Source organism: Lycorma delicatula, chromosome 12 (genome assembly GCF_047948215.1).
Source record: "Lycorma delicatula isolate Av1 chromosome 12, ASM4794821v1, whole genome shotgun sequence".
Lineage (NCBI taxonomy): Eukaryota > Metazoa > Arthropoda > Insecta > Hemiptera > Fulgoridae > Lycorma > Lycorma delicatula.
Genome location: NC_134466.1, coordinates 18,446,527 through 18,463,617, shown reverse-complemented (window position 1 = coordinate 18,463,617; position 17,091 = coordinate 18,446,527). Strand labels below are relative to the sequence as shown.

At 29.0% G+C, this 17,091-nt stretch overlaps 1 protein-coding gene across 2 annotated transcripts in view; it reads right to left on the bottom strand.

Moving 5' to 3' along the window:
• Positions 1–11,018, bottom strand: part of Dh44 (corticotropin-releasing diuretic hormone 44) — a 560,768-nt gene extending 549,750 nt beyond the window's left edge. For both annotated transcript variants that reach the window (XM_075379792.1, XM_075379793.1), the window contains exon 1: positions 10,746–11,018. The gene's annotated coding sequence lies outside the window, so the exon portion shown is untranslated. The remainder of the gene's footprint in view (positions 1–10,745) is intronic.
• Between the last annotated feature and the right edge of the window lie 6,073 nt (positions 11,019–17,091).

The following is a 17,091-nucleotide window of genomic DNA, read 5'->3' as shown; positions in this document are numbered from 1 at the left end:
GTTTCATTTCAGTATACCCTCTACATCCTACATCCCTAACAATTTATTTTACATATTCCAAACGTGGCCTGCCTACACAATTTTTCCCTTCTACCTGTCCTTCCAATATTAAAGCGACTATTCCAAGATGCCTTAGTATGTGTCCTATAAGTCTGTCTCTTCTTTTAACTATATTTTTCCAAATGCTTCTTTCTTCATCTATTTGCCGCAATACCTCTTCATTTGTCACTTTATCCACCCGTCTGATTTTTAACATTCTCCTATAGCACCGCATTTCAAAAGCTTCTAATCTTTTCTTCTCAGATACTCCGATCGTCCAAGTTTCACTTCTATATAAAGCGACACTCCAAACATACACTTTAAAAACTCTTTTCCTGACATTTAAATTAATTTTTGATGTAAACAAATTATATTTCTTACTGAAGGCTCGTTTAGCTTGTGCTATTCGGCATTTCATATCGCTCCTGCTTCGTCCAGCTTTAGTAATTCTACTTCCCAAATAACAAAATTCTTCTACCTCCATAATCTTTTCTCTCCATTAATGAATAGAATAAAATTCAGCAAAATCGATGATAAGTAAGTATATACGAATTATACTTAAAAAGACTTCAGCTCTGCTAGACGGAGAAGTGGTGTCTCAGCTTTTCCATCAAAAAATTGAAATTCCAGTCAGACATGGTATTTTTCAAACGCTACAGAAATGTTTATTTCATATTCCCACGTAAAAAATGTTTAAGATTATCGAATGAATTTAATATTTACGGGACGAATTTAATTATTAAAAAATTAATTGTTAAGAAGAACTCTCCTATCTTATTTTTTAAAGTCGGTTAAAAATATTTGTATATATTTGTATTTGTATCCAGTATGTTATTCTTTCTAAAACCAAGAAAAAAATTCAAAATTCTTTTAAACCAATTTTTATTAAATAAAAGTACGAGTAATTTAAACAAGTATATTAAAATCAATAAAATTTTTGTAAAGTGGACTCTAAATAAAAAGAGAGGAAAGATTCAAAAATGCCAACCACAATTCCTCTTTAGGCTTTTATAAGTGGAAATGGAAAGCTTTTGCACTTTTATCTTTTTTTAATGTTTATTCTCTGTTTAAATGTAAAGCGGAAGTAAAATAAAAATACATCGCTGTCGGAAGTGAATATTTCCGACATACATCGATCGGAGATCTTTTTTTACTTCCTTCTACGAAGAAAAGGAAGTATTACGATCGCGAAAAATTTCGGTTTTCAGATTTCAACGAAAATATCCATTTTGACCGATCCTGAATTCATTTTGACTAGTTTCAGCATGACGTCTGTATCTCGCATAACTCAAAAAAGATTAGCCGTGGGATGTTGAAATTTTGGATTCAAGACTGTTATAACATCTAGTTGTACATTTCCCCTTTTGATTGCAATTGACTGAACCAAAAGTGTTCAAAAAATCCAAAAATAAAAAATAAAAATGAATCGTGTACTTTTTCTGAACTACAGTAACAAGCCCTCATTGAGCGCATTTCAACGATATATCAAGCGATACTTATTTTTTTATTGGTTCCAGAGTTACAGCCAAATGAAATTTTAATTAATGAAATATTTGGGTCTTACAAGAGGAAGGCACATCGGTTCAAATCCGACTTCATCTCGTTTTTTAATTTTTTTTCCTTTTAATTTAAATATATTGATTTATTAATAATTTTTATTAACCTCTGATTTTTATAAAATAAAATTACAATAAAACAATATGAAAAAATATCAAAGTTATTTTTTAAATAAAATTTTATGTACTTTTCAATTAAAAAAAAAGTGTACATGTAATCTAATAGGCGTACAAGGAAGTAATGTGGTGTCCACATCAGTTTTTTGCAGGCTTTTATAACACAGTTTAACAGTTCATTTAGTATCTTTCCTATTACTGTTATAAGAAACTGAAGTAATCATAATTCAATATAAAACAAGCTATTTCTAGTCTTAATCTTTAAATGATAAAATGTACCTTGAATTTAAGTATTTTTGTAAAATTCTTAGGAAACGAATTAAATTATCATAAATTATATTATTATACGTCTTCTGTTAGAAGACTACCCGCAACTAGTACCTATACAGCAAAGATTCTTCGGTAATCTACAAGAGATACCCTACGAGGGACAATTCAGCTTTAAACTTAACTACCTGAACCGAATAAGCTTCCCTGTAAAAGGAAAGAAGACCGAGTTATTACACAAGATACTACGAAAGAAGAGACTGTACTCTGTTCTATAACTTTCTTTTTAGAACTTTTATCACATTGAAAGTAAGTCGAGAGAAAGAAAACGCCCGAAAATAAGAAATATGAAGCCAAAAGGCGTTAAAAAGATGAAAATCAATATTCTAACAAGCGCAATCCTGCTGGATCGTACCAGGTTCTAGTACCGAAAGACTTTTAATTGACGGGCTAAAAGAGAAATGAGATGGGGAAATAACAGTAAATATCATTTCCAAGAGAACCAATTCGATCAAATTTATTAAAGAAATTCACGGAATGAAAAGGGACAGAAACTCGATCCTTGCTTTTATTCATCCTTAAGAATAGAAAATATTTTTAAAATATTTACTCGACTTGAAACTAGAAAAATCTAGCGGTAAAGGAATTTATCGAAACCTTTGCCGTACATAGGAGAGTAATTAGTCTATTACATTCGCGTTCCGTTCCACTGTTACAGTACTACAATCAGACACATATTTTCCAATATCCAATTATCCGAACCGATTACATCCGCACTAGGTAATCAAAAAATAAAAAAAAATAATGCACTATTTAAAAAAATCTAAATTATTATTTAAAGTTCTGCTTCGACAGGAAACGTATTTTTATTAATCTTTATTTTTAATGGGTTTTTTAATTGACTTTTTACAATTCGTATAACAGAAAATATATATAAATTTAAGCATGTGTTAAATTAATTATAAAAATAACGTTTGTAAAAATTGGAAACACATTATAATTGTTCAAGCGTGAATTATGATGTAATTATATATGGATTTCTACCTAGGACTGTCAAAACGAAAAAGCTAATGAGTGTTTATCTCTATCGTGAAAAAATGCGAATCTAAACAGATTCTTCGTTTAAAACGATTAAGTGATCTTGGAGCTAATAAACTAAGATTAAAGTTAAAGCAAACGCAAATTATTTTTAAGAAGCAATAGTATTCTCAAAGGTACGTTTTAATTATTATTTATTGCCGCTAATTTTTATTTTATTAAACGTATTGTAATTTTTCAATTAATAGTAATTTTCAAGAAATATATACGTTTTATAACTAATATTAACCGTTAATGAAATCCATCTTACCAGTACGTTGATAAGAACTCAAGATCTTTCGGCTTACTTGAAAGTAATCATAAGGAGATAAAAATGATTGCATTAAACCTCTCTTTATTTTTCCTGTTTAACCTCCGGGAATTACCGTTCAGGTATTACTACAAAGGACGAATGAGGATGATACGTATCAGTACAAATGAAGTGTATTCTTGTAGAGTCTCACAGTTCGACCGTTCCTGAGATATGTGGTCGATTGAAACACAACCACCACCAAAGAACACCGGTATCCACGATCTAGTATTCAAATCCGTATCAAATTAATCGCCTTTACTAGGACTTGAACGCTGGAACTCTCTTGATTTCCAAATCAGCTGATTTGGGAAACCGCGTTCACCACTAGACCGACCCGGTGAATACGACATTAAAGGTAAAAATTTAAAAGTCATGACTGCCCTTTCCTACCGGTATACTGTAAAAAATTTAACAGTAGAACTGGACAGTCATGACTGTTACATTTTAAATGTGATCTTTTAAATTTTTGACTTTAATGTAATAATTTTATCTCCTGATGATGATGATGAAGCCGAAAGATCTTTAATTTACATCAATGTGCTCGTAAGATGTATTTCATTAATTGTTAATGTATCAGTGGTATCGTGTACGAGAAATTAATTTTTTATAGGGCAGTAACTTAATTCTGTTTCTCTTCAATACGTTTTTATAAGTTATTAAAAAAGACATTTTTACTTCCTTGTATGAAATAAAGTATTGTAATCGCGAAAGATTTTGGTTAGTTTCGGCGTGATGTATGTACGTCTGTATCTCTCATAACTCAAAAACGATTAGTCGTAGGATGTTGAAATTTTATATTTAGGTTTGTTGTAACATATAATTGTGCAACTCCCCTTTTTATTGCGATTGACTTGACCAAAAATGTCCAAAAGACCCCACAATCCAAAAACATTGGATTTTGGACTTTTTCTTAACTGCTGTAATAAGCCTTCATTGAGAGCGGCTTTTCAAAGATATATCGTAAGGCGTAGTTGTTTCATTGGTTTCAGAGTTATAGCCAAATAAAATTATAATTAATGAAATATTTGGATCATAGGGGATGACAAATCGGTTCGAGACTTCATTTCCTTTTTTTTTATTGAAATATATTGATTTATTAAAAATTATTAACCTCTCATTGTTAAAAAATGTTTTCGTTGAACAGTAATTTAATAATTAAAAAACAAAAAATGAAAAAATATCAGAATGTTTCAATGACAGAATTTATGTTCTTTTCGTTTTAAAAAATCTGTAAATTAATTTAATAGGCGTAGAATGAAGTCATCTGTTGTCCATATCAGATTTTTTTATAAAAAATTAAGTAGTAAACTTTATTTTCTTTCAGATAATTTTTGTAAATTCTGACTTTTTATTAGCAAATATTTACTCGTTGGATTTTTTTGTAACGTATTAGTGTATCTGCTTTATATTAATCGTAGGAATGTTTTGATTATAGTTTTAATTTTATTGAAATACATTTATTTGTTTTATATTTTCGTCTTTTTAATAATTGCGTTTTAATAAAACATTAAAACTATACTGTCCAGCCGGCCTCTGTGGTGCGAGTGATAGCGTCTCGGCCTTACATCCGGAGGTCCCGGGTTCGAATCCACGTTAGGCATGGCATTTTCATACGCTACTTGTCGTTCGTCTCATCCTCTAAAGCAATATCTCTAACGGTGGTCCCCGAGGTTAAAAAAAAGAACTCTATATTGTCCAGTACGTATGATAAATTGTTTTTTATTAATTTTTTTTTATTTCCGAATTCGTCCTTGGAAAGGTCAGTCTGGATAATCGGCGTTCCATTATACGTACTTTTATGTTAGCGTGCTTAAGTTAATCGACTTGATTATAATTAATAATGTAACAATATTATACTTTAGCTCGCTTAATTTTTACTAATTATTTGAAAATTTTCTTGTTTGTTTTACAAATATTTTGATGAATGTTTGGCAAATTAAAAATAATTTCTTTTTCAATTTGTTTATTTCATTATATATTATCGTATTTTTATTTTATTCAAAAAACTTCTTAGAAATAGAAATAAAATACCAAACTTTAAATGAAAATGTAACAAGGTTTAATTATGTAAATTTATTATTATTAATTAATTCAAAAATAATATACGTAGGAAAACAAAAGTATATAGATCAAAAATAGAGATGTAACAATTTATAAATTATTAAATGGAAATACAAATGATTTTTAACTATAACAAAGTTAATTACATCGATCTTGGATCGCTGACGAGATTCGCAAGTAAAAGTGATTTCTATTTTAGGATCAATTATTCAAACCTAACGGTTTATAGCGTTGAGAAAGTTAGAATAAACTATTTTGAGCGTATAATGATTTTTTTTTTAAATGACATGTCATACAGAATCAAATTTTCAGAGAGATAAGTTACTGTGCTTCCTATTAAGTTATTGTGCTTCTCAAAGATACGAGTATTCTTGATGAAATTATGTTTTAGTATAGTTTATTGTTATCATAATTTTTGGTTAAATGTATTTTTATTGGATAGTTAAATTTAGACTACTTGTCTGTTGAACTTTATGTTATATTTATTTATTTTTTATTTTTTGTACTTTAATTTGTTTTTTAACTTTTATTTATATGTCATTAATAATTAAAATCATTAGCCGCTTGTCAGTGTAATGAAACCGTACCGGTAAATGTGTAATCTTAAACAAACTTAGGCCAACCTTTCCTGAGACGTGTAGTTAATTGAAATCTAACCACCGAACAACATCGGTATCCGTAGATTTAGTATTCAAATCCGAATAAAAGAAACTACCTTTATTAAGATTTGAACCTGAGAGCTTCGACTTCGAAATCAGCTGATTTACGACGATGAGTTTACCGCTTAAAAATTTAATTTTAATAAAATTTCTAAATCAAAAAACCGATTAAACGTTTTTGCATCTAAACTTTACAAAACGTCTTTAAATTGAATATTTGCCGGAGCTGTATTTTTATGTATTGTTTTCGTTTTAATTAAAAGTTTTTCTTTGAATATATTTATATTTTTACGGTCCCGGGTTCGATACCAGGTCAGGTATGACATTTTTCATAGGCAGTTCATCGTACATCAGTAATTCGACGTCACCCTGTTATTCCTGCTTAACAGATAATAAATAAATTGTACAGACTGTAATAATATGATTGATAAAGATGTTGTAAAATGGTTGAACTATACATATAATTTAAAACTTGTAAAAAATTATTTAAAATAAATAAAAATTTAATAAATGTCATTTTTTAAGGTGTACGTAAAAATTTATTTTAAAAAGGATTTAATTTATTTTATATAAATATTTATAAGTATAAACCGGGTTATAATCTGCCCTGATTTATCCGCTGTATAAAAATGGCGAAAGAAAAATGTTAATTACAGAGGGATTTTACTTTTATCGATCACGTATTAAATATATCAAAATTAATTTTAAATCGACTAGAAAAAATTATCGGTTCATAATTAAATGAAAAATTAGGAAGAACTCAGATAAGGTCGATTCTACGTAGCAAATCCTATCCTACAAAGGGCATTTGTATGTATGTATGTGTGTGTATGTGTTTGTGTACATCCTACTTAGCTTAGCACCGGAATGTACCGATCACTAGCGGAAAATCATGATTCGTTAGTATCAATCTCTTGAGTTAAATTTCTAATTTAACTTTCGTTATATCAATTCTCATCATTCAAAAAAAAAATATTTTTATAGAATAGGTAATCAATTTTGGACACCTAATCCCATTCCGAGATACCGCCTGCCAGGGCAACCCGCTCGAAGGGCCTAGCTGCGCAGGGCATACCTACGGCACGCCTTTGCTGCTGGATATGATACTAAAATGAATTTTAAAAGGAATTACTAATAATAATTATATATATATATATATATATATATGAAATTTTATTAACGTTTTGAGAAATTATAAAATTAATAAAAACCTTCTAAACTTAATTAAATAAACATATTTAAGCGTAAAATCTATAGAAAAAATCTTTCGAGATTAAATCAGTATTAAGACGCGTAGATAGATAATTTCTACTTATCTTAATCACAGTTTTAGATAAACTAAAAAAATTTGACCAACAAAAGCGAATAAAAATAAAATAAATTTCATAACTGGCGCTGAAAAAAAAAATTGATATTAATTCTTTGGTGTTGGTGAACGATCTTGTAATTTTAGTAAAGGACGAAAAATTCAAATAAATATTTTAAAAGAAAATGAAGAGCAAGCATTATTATACGTAAAAATTTAAAAAACTGAATATTGCTCTAACAACAAAGATTCGCCGAAGTTTTTTAAACGCAAAATATGAAAAATTAAATTAGTAAAGTACGCGGGAGAAATAATTGAACCTAACGGCAAGAATCAGAAGCTAATGATTTCGGGAAAATGTAATGGAAAATAAATAAATGCAAACAACGTATTTTTAAACAAAATATTATTATTATCAATGAACTATATAACTCAGGGATAAAACCGGAACATTTGTACGTATCATAATGAGATTTTTTATATATATATATATAACCCAAAAACAACTATATAATAAAGCTTGAAAATTTTACCTTTTACGACAATTAAAATTGTTTAAAATAGCTTCTTTGAATAACGTTGTATTATATAAAAATTCTAAGCGTACAAAATAACTACCGTTTGTTCAAAACGGTTGACAAATAATTGAGATGTGTCTGAATTTATTTATGTAAATTGCAAAATAGGCGTGAAAACAGACACAAAATTGTCAGACTACATTCCAATCTTTATTCCAAATGAGAAGCGGTAAGCCCTTTTCGGCCTTTAAGTCCTTTTAGCGATTTAGTTGTTTAAACCCTTTTAGTAATTACTAAAAGGCCGCATGTAATTTTCATGATAAAATTATCGTTTTATCAAGCGGAACCCAAAATATTTTACTAAGGATTTTCTTCTTCTTTCTTTTCAATTATACTTTTGTAATTGAATAAAATTACATTTTTATACACTGAACATTTTGTTCTTTTTCGCAATTGTACGCTAAATATTACATAATCGTATCATTAATATTTTTAAATAGTTAAACTTTTGACAGATGTTTTGTTTGAAATAAAATATCTACGAAGTTAAGAAATACCTGTAAAAGTTTCTTTAACAATTTTTTACTCTGTAAAACAGTTTTAGTCAAAGTTTTTCTGTCATTTTCTTTAGTTATTCAACTTAAATGTCGTAAAAATTCTTTTTTTTTGTATCCATAGAATTATAATTTACGTAAAATTTCTATAATGTTATGTATAATGTCCGATTAACTTATTGTATCGGGAATCGACAAAACAGCACAAAATATTTGGAGACTTTCGGAAAATTTTTTCGTTTTTTAATTAAGGTTTTGAGTATCTCTTTATTTGTTAATATCGTTATTGAATTTATGTGTAATAAATAAATTTTGCACTAAAATCACTAATTTTGCAATAAAGATGTTAAAACAATTTAGGAAAGTTTACATTACGTGTATTTTTTTCTATCAGTTTTTTTCTTATAGTTTTTTTATAGTAAGTTATTTATTTACTTTTTAATATTACGGTTTTATTTGATAAATAAATTAATTTTACTCAGTTTATAGCTACTGATAAGATAAATAAATAAGTTGTTTTAAAAAGTTAGCGATTAAGGAAAATAAGAAATTATTTTTAATACTTTTTCAATCTCTTCCTTAGTTTTTATCAATAAAATCGATTTTGGTCGGTATGAATGATTTGCTGTTATGTTTATTATTTTAAAAGGAAATTAATTCCTTTCTTCCATATTTTTATTTTTTGTAGGTTATTTGTATGCTATCTACTAAATATATATATATCCGAATAATTTGTTTACAATGTTGAAAAATAAAACATTTTTGTCAGAATTAACGCAGTTGTGCGAATTAATTTATTAAAGTTTGTTTTAAAGAAATAAAGAAATTCTATTTAATACCAGTAAATATGACTTTAACAGATAAATTTTTAACAAATAATATTTTTTTTATATTAGCATAAAAAATATTAGTTATTTATTTTTAAAAAAAATAATAATTTATTTATTACAAATTCTTTATTAGAAAAAAAAAAACAGAATAAATTATGAATATTACAGATAAACTGAAATTAGTAAAACGAACTATGGTAAAATTAAAATACTTCAAAAATTTAAATATGTTGGAAAATAATACATAAATGAAAGCAATAAAATGAAAAAAATTCTTTCTTTTAATTCAAAATTTAGACGTTACAACGCAAACATTAAAAGTTATTGAAACTACGATGACAGTTAAAGAATGAAGACAGGAAAAAATAACTAAAAAAAGAGAGGAAACATTTAAGAAAGATTTTAAAACCTAACTGTAAAAATAGTTAAAAAATATATTAAGATCAATTAAAGTAATTTAAAAAATAAATAATGGATTTTTTCATATAGAAAAAGAAAATAAGGATTTTACGTATACTTTAAAAAATTAAGTACAACAGATCAATCAAAAGGATCTTTCTATATTAAAATAAGTTGAACCGAAATATTTTCAGAAAAAATTTCCAAGATTTTTCAGCAAAAATCAATAAAAAAATGGGGAGATAATTTTCTCAAGAAGCGAATGTTGAAGTTAATCAAAAAATAAAAGAATAGCGACAAAAAATAAAAAAATGCGAAGATTTTTTTTAATGCGATATACGGTCCAAACTATTTTTTTATTTTTTTTATTTTTTAATTAGTTAATTAAAAAAACTATGCTTACTTGTATATATAACTAGACAGCAGAATTGTACTCCTGTTAAATATTATTACATTTTAACTTGCGAGAAAGAATTTTGTTGTACAACAATAATATTTGTCGATATAATTTTTAAATAATACGAATTATTTTAATTAATGTACATTATTTAAATACCAAAGATTTAGAAAATTATTGGTTTATTTTCTTATTTTTCCAGGCTAAATTTTGAGTAAATCTTTTTTATCTCCACAATAGCATTCAAACCAATCCTGATACGATTTGTATAATGTATTCACTATTTTATGAACCGAATACAGTATTTATTCATTTATTATTTAGCGCACGCATTTTTTTTAACTAACTACAAAATAATTTTTTTACATTATAATATTATTTATTTTTTCACCCTACAAAAATATATTCATTAATTTTTTGAAAAATTATCTATTTTCTATACTTCCTGAAGTGAAAAAATACTGTTTTCTTATTTTTAAAAAAAGTTATTTTATTCAATAAGTTTAAGGTTTGTAAAACAGTTCTATTAATTTATTTTTACAGTTAATTTTCAACTTCTTATAGGAAACTTTATCGTATTCTAGCGATCTAAACAAATTTTAAAATCGCAAATTATACATTAAAATAAAACATATATTTTTTTAATACTTACAACAAACTTCTGGTTGGAAGGTTGCTCTGTCGCTGTTGTTGTTTTAATTAGTTTTTGCACCCTTTTCTATTTTCTGAATTGTTGATAATTTGTAACGCGATTTATTCCCTCGTTAAAGGGAAATTATTAAATATATAATAAATAAGAATTACAATCGGAAGAAATAAAGAAAACGGTATTATGTTTATTTGTTATTCGTCTGCCCGAAAAAAATTAAATATCACTTTGAGTTATACTCAAAGACTGTTTAAACACTTGTTGCTAGCTGGAGTAATTTCAACCGAATGCGCTCCACCGTTGTAAACCCCATGTTTATAAAACGTTGGGGGGAAACTCTGTGGTGGTGACGCGTTAGCGTCATAGAACGACCTGCGCCGGCGTTTAACTAACATTTGTGCGCACGTACACTTTTTTAATCCAACTTTTTATTTATATATATATATATATATTAAAGTCCATTCACAAGTATATGTTCCTCATTTTAATTATCCATTTTGATCATCTCTGAATCCATTTTGACTAGTTTCAGCGTGACGTCTGTACGTACGTATATATCTCGCATAAATGAAAAACTATTAGCCGTAGGATGTTGAAATTTTGGATTTAGGAGTGCTGTAATATCTAGTTGTGTACCTCCCCTTTTGATTGCAATCGACTGGACCAAAAGTATCCAAAAAAGTCAAAACGATTTGGATTTTGGACTTTTAATTAAATACGGTAACAAGTTCACGTTGAGAGCTTTTCAACGATATATCATAAGCGGTACTTATTTTCATCGGTTCCAGAGTTATAGCCAAATAAAATTTTTATTATTGAAATATTTGGATGTTAGGGAAAGGCACATCGGTTCGAATCCGACTTTATCTCCTTTTTTTTAACTTTTTTTCTTGAATTTAAATATATTGATTTATTAATAATTATTAACCACTTGTATAAAAAAAATTACCATGAATAATAATTCAATAATAAAAAAATATTAAAAAAAAAAAAAATATCAGAAGTTTTTAATTAAATACTCGTAAGATTTTATGTACGTTTCATTTAAAAAAAAAAAAATGTATAAATGTAATTTAATAAGCGTACAAGGAATTGATGTGTTGTCCACATCAGATTTTTTTCTATTAATTTACATTGTATTATAATTTTTTTTAATTATTTGTTATTTAATTTAAATCTTCACTTTTCGGACTTAATGAATATTACTTGCATTTCGGTGAGTTTTACATACTGATACGATGCCGTATATTTAACTCAGCTAACGAAAATATCGCATGAGATGTTTATTATTTTTAGGGATGTTTGATTGTAATTTTTGAATTTACTCAAAATTTATGTCATATTCAGATTAATCATTACGATTATAACACAACAAAAATAAAAATAAGAAATCTAAATATTAATTATAAAAGGAGATTTATTCTTGAAATTTTAATTTCACCTATTTATTTTAATTTATTTATAATAAGAATTAATCGGTATTCCATTAAGTACCACATTTTATTTATGAAAAAGATGAAAGACTCAATCAAGACTCATAATTTCAATTAGTTCCCATTGTCATGTCAACATACTGCCTCGATCTGTACGTATTGTTCTGTTTAAATTCAAACTAGGTGTGCCTTTGTGATAGATAAAATGTGACACGATAATTTCCAGCAATTCAGCTTGGTAGTTATATTGTGGTCTACGATTAAACTGTAAATTGTACTTCCTTACAGTATAATGCTTTACGTAAAGGCAGATATCGCTTTATATCTCAAAAAATATATCTTTTCTTCATCCATATTACTATGAAAATAGTATTAACCTGATTATTGAATGGTGTAAATTTAGAATAAATTTCGATTGTTCAAGTCATGTTTAATAAACATGTTTTCACAGATCAGGAAGTTAAAGCAATATTAGGTGTACAGTTTCATTTCATTTTTTTTATATTTATTAATGGTAAATTATTCGTAAAATTTTAAAAAATAAATAAATCTTGATAATTATTTACCATTATGTAACAAAAAAAAAAAAATCATAAAAAAACTTTTTGGTAATTTGTAACTATTTTTATATTAAAAAAAAAAAATTAAAAAATGGTAATTGTTACGAATTTACAAATGTAAATAAAAAATATTTTTAATTTTCTGTATGTACTTTTTTTAATGTCAACTGTTTTGTATTAGCCTATTCTGTTCACGGGAATTAGTTTCAGGTAATTTTTCATAAAATTCAGTTAAAACCATTTGGCATGAAAATATTAAGACTTTTAAAGAATTTCAGGCTGATTTTAAGCGTAACGTTTTACCAGTGGACCGATTTATTTAATTCGTATTTAATTAATAAAAGAAAATTTGGTTTTAGTCCCGGTTTTTTTTTGCCATCAGTCATTTCATTGGTTTGATGCAGTTCTCCAAGATTCTTTAACTAGTGCCAGTCGTTTGATTATACTCCTACATCCTAGATCCCAAACATATTGTTTTACATATTCCAAACGTTGCCTGCCTGCACAATTTTTCCCATCTATCTGTCCCTCCAATATCAAAGCGACTATTCCAGGATGCCTTAAGATATAGCCTGTAAGTCTGTCTATTCATTTAACTATATTTTTCCAAACGCTTTTTTCTTTCTCAATTTACCGCAACGCGTCTTCATTTGTCACTTTATCCACCCATCTGATTTTTAACATTCTTCTATAGCACCGCATTTCAAAAGCTTTCTTCTTTCAAAATCTTTCTTCTCAGGTACTCCGATCGTACAAGTTTCACTTCTATATAAAGCAACGCTCCAAACATATACTTTAAAAAATCTTTTCCTGACATTTAAATTAATTTTTGATGTAAAAAAAATTACATTTCTGACTGAAAGCTCGTTTCGCCTGTGCTATCCGCAATTTTATATCGCTCCTGCTTCGTCCATCTTTTGTAATTTTGCTTCCCAAATAACAGAATCCTTTCTACCTTCATAATCGTTTCTCTTTTGTTATGTTCTTTTCTCACTATTTTGTTCAGTCTCAGTTTTTATCTTGTACCGAAGCAGTTATCTTAGGGTGCTTAGGCAACCCACCGAATCGGTCTAGTGGTGAACGCGTCTTCGCAAATCAGCTGATTTGGAAGTCGAGAATTATAGCGTTCAATTCCTAGTAAAGGCAGTTACTTTTATACAAATTTTAATACCAGATCGTAGATACCGGTGTCCTTTGGTGGTTGAGTTTCAATTAACCACACATCCCAAGAACGGTCGACCTGACACTGTACAAGACTACACTTCACTTACACTCATACATATCATCCTCATTCATCCTCCGAAGTAATGTCTGTCGGTAATTCCCGGGAAATAAACAGGAAAAAGGAAGGGTGTTTAGTTAAAAATACCCTAGGATGTATTTTTAATATAAAAACGATTTTCATTTTAATAATAGTTTATAACAGCCAGGACGTAAGGCGCCTAAAACGACTGCTTTGGGTAGCTGATTCACCTCAAATCTCTGAGAGCTGACAGATCTAATATATGCAGTCGCTTTAGGCGTCTTACGCTGTTATATACGATTACGTAAATGAAAATCTTTTTTTTTATGAAAAATGACATTTTTCTCAAAAATGTTTTACTTAATATAAGCAACATGGAGGTAAAACTGAATCGATACACTTGATCAATTCAAAATATGTAAACACGAAAAAAATATTTTAAAAATTAATTTTGAATTCAAAAAATAATAATTTAAATCGCACGATCAGTTTAAATAAAGATTTTCCAAAAGCCTGCAAAAGAGTCAAATCGTAATATTTAACTCTCTCAATGGCTAAGAAGTTTAACTTAAAGCAAAAGCTAGCTCAGACCTTTTTTTGCTAAATTCGTTTATTTACAATCGGCTTCCATACTAAAACTATAAGTAAGTCTAGTAGTCCAGTAGACTATCACTTGAAATAGGGTCATCCGATGTTTATCCCCAACGAGTTCAAAAATAATTAAAGTTAATAAATAGAAGAAAACGGGTAACCGTGAAAAAACTTGATAATATTTGATACTGTCTGATAATATATTTAAATGAAGAATAAATACATATCTTAATACCATCTCTCAAGTCGGGTGCGTAAATAGAACAGCCGTAAATGATACATTAACTTCTGTAAGATAACCAAACATTAATTATGAAAGTAAACATCGGAAAAATTTGAATAACCGAAAATAAATCAAAAATAATGATAAGAAGTATTGTCTCCAATAAAACGGATCATCATAATGGTCTATCAAGCACGTGGAATTTCTTCCACGTCCTCGCTGTTGTCAAGTAAATTGAAAGGAAGATGACCAACATGATTCTCCAACCTGAACACATATTTCCAAACTATTCGATCAAATTCTTCCTGAATGTATGGAATTCCCATATTTATCTCGGTATTCGTCGCGATTCACGGCCCTTGTATTATGTTCCGTAGTATTTTATTCTAGAACCGTTGATTAATACTTCTGTCAATCGTTTCATATTTCCGTAAGTCTATACCGGCTTCAAGAAAATCTTGTAAAGCAGACTCTTACTGGACAAAGAACGTTAAGATGCCTTACCAATATCCATTATATCTTTTTAACTTTATCGTCAAGCAACTTCCTTTCCTCTCTTACATGATCTGTCAAAGTTAAACGGCGATTAAGGTATAAACCAAGATACCTTACAGTACTGGCATGAGGTATTCTGACACCGTTTTAATGAAGTTAGGACACTATTTTCTTATCGTGAAAATTACGTTGCTGGATTTTTCCGGATTAACCTATATTCTCCACTTATGTAGCCAAATGCTGGTAGCATCCAGTGCAGATCGTAATTTCTCCGAGCCTATATTCGAGCTACAGTCAGACGCCAAGATTTCCGTAAAGCCGTACAGCCTGGATTAGGTTGATCAGGAGAGTTGAATAGGAATGTAATCTGTCCCAGAAATGAAATCAAACATAGAGTAAGTTTTTATAACTTTAATCTTTAAATAAACAGTAATCTGTTGTCGGCTCTAAAAATATACTTTGTATACATTCTATATAAAATTTCTTCTAATGACACGATATTCTTAGAATTTCTGATATATCATGTACAGAGTACATATATATATATATATATATATATATATATATATATATATATATATATACGAAGTGCGACAATAAAGTAATGAGACTGATTTTTCTTTGCAAGATGTGGCAACCCTGCAGCGCTTGCGTAGGCACATCATCTTTGACCTTGGTCTATAAGCTACTTCTAGTCCAAGCGGCACATTGATGCAACTGCTCAGTCGTGAGTTGTGCTGTAATAAGTGAACACGTGTTTGTGTCTCTCGTCACAGAAATGAAACCACAAAATATTGCGCAATGGTATGCCATTTCTTTTTGCGTTAAATCGGGTGAAAACGCGACGACAACTTACGGTAAGCTTCAGAAGGCTTTTGGAGAGGAGGTTATGTCAAGAGCTCAATTTTTTCGGTGGCATAAAATTTTTAGTGAAGGCAGAACGAATGTTGAAGATGAAGACCGCAGTGGACGACCATCAACCTCACGGACAGATGTCAACTTGACCAGGGTGCGTGAAATCGTACGATCTGATCAAAGATTATCCGTGAAAATGATTGCAGAAGAACTCAACATAGATCGAGAAACGGTTCGTCTAATATTAACTGAAGATCTTGGTATGAGAAAGATTTGTGCAAAACTGGTCCCCAAAAATCTCACACTACAGCAGCGAGAAACACGGAATAAGTTGGCAGCCGATCTGTTAGAGCAAACGGAAATCGATCCAGATTTGTTGAGCCGTATTACCACTGGTGATGAAGGTTGGTTTTTTCAATACGATCCAGAGACAAAACGCCAAAATTCGCAATGGTGCACAAAGGGATCACCCAGACCAAAAAAAGGTCGCATGTCAAAGTCAAAAGTGAAATGCACGCTTGTGTGCTTCTTCGATTCCAAGGGAATTGTTCATAAAGAGTGGGTGCATCCTGGACAAACAGTTAACCGATATTTCTACAAAGAAATTTTAGAAAGACTTCGTAAACGAGTTCTTCGTGTCCGTGCCGTACATTGCTGATAATTGGATTCTGCATCACGATAATGCGCCATTCCATACTGCTCTGTCAGTACATCAATTTTTAACTTCAAAACAAATTTCAGTACTACAACAGCCACCTTATTCACCAGATTTCGCTCCGTGCTACTTTTTTCTATTTCCAAGAGTCAAAATGGCGGTCAAGGGACACCATTTTCAAACAACACAAGATGTCCAAAAAGCTGTGACGAGGGTCTTGGAGGATATTACAGAAGATGAGTTCCAGAAATGTTACAATCATTGACAGAAGCGCTGGAATAAGTGTGTGCAATC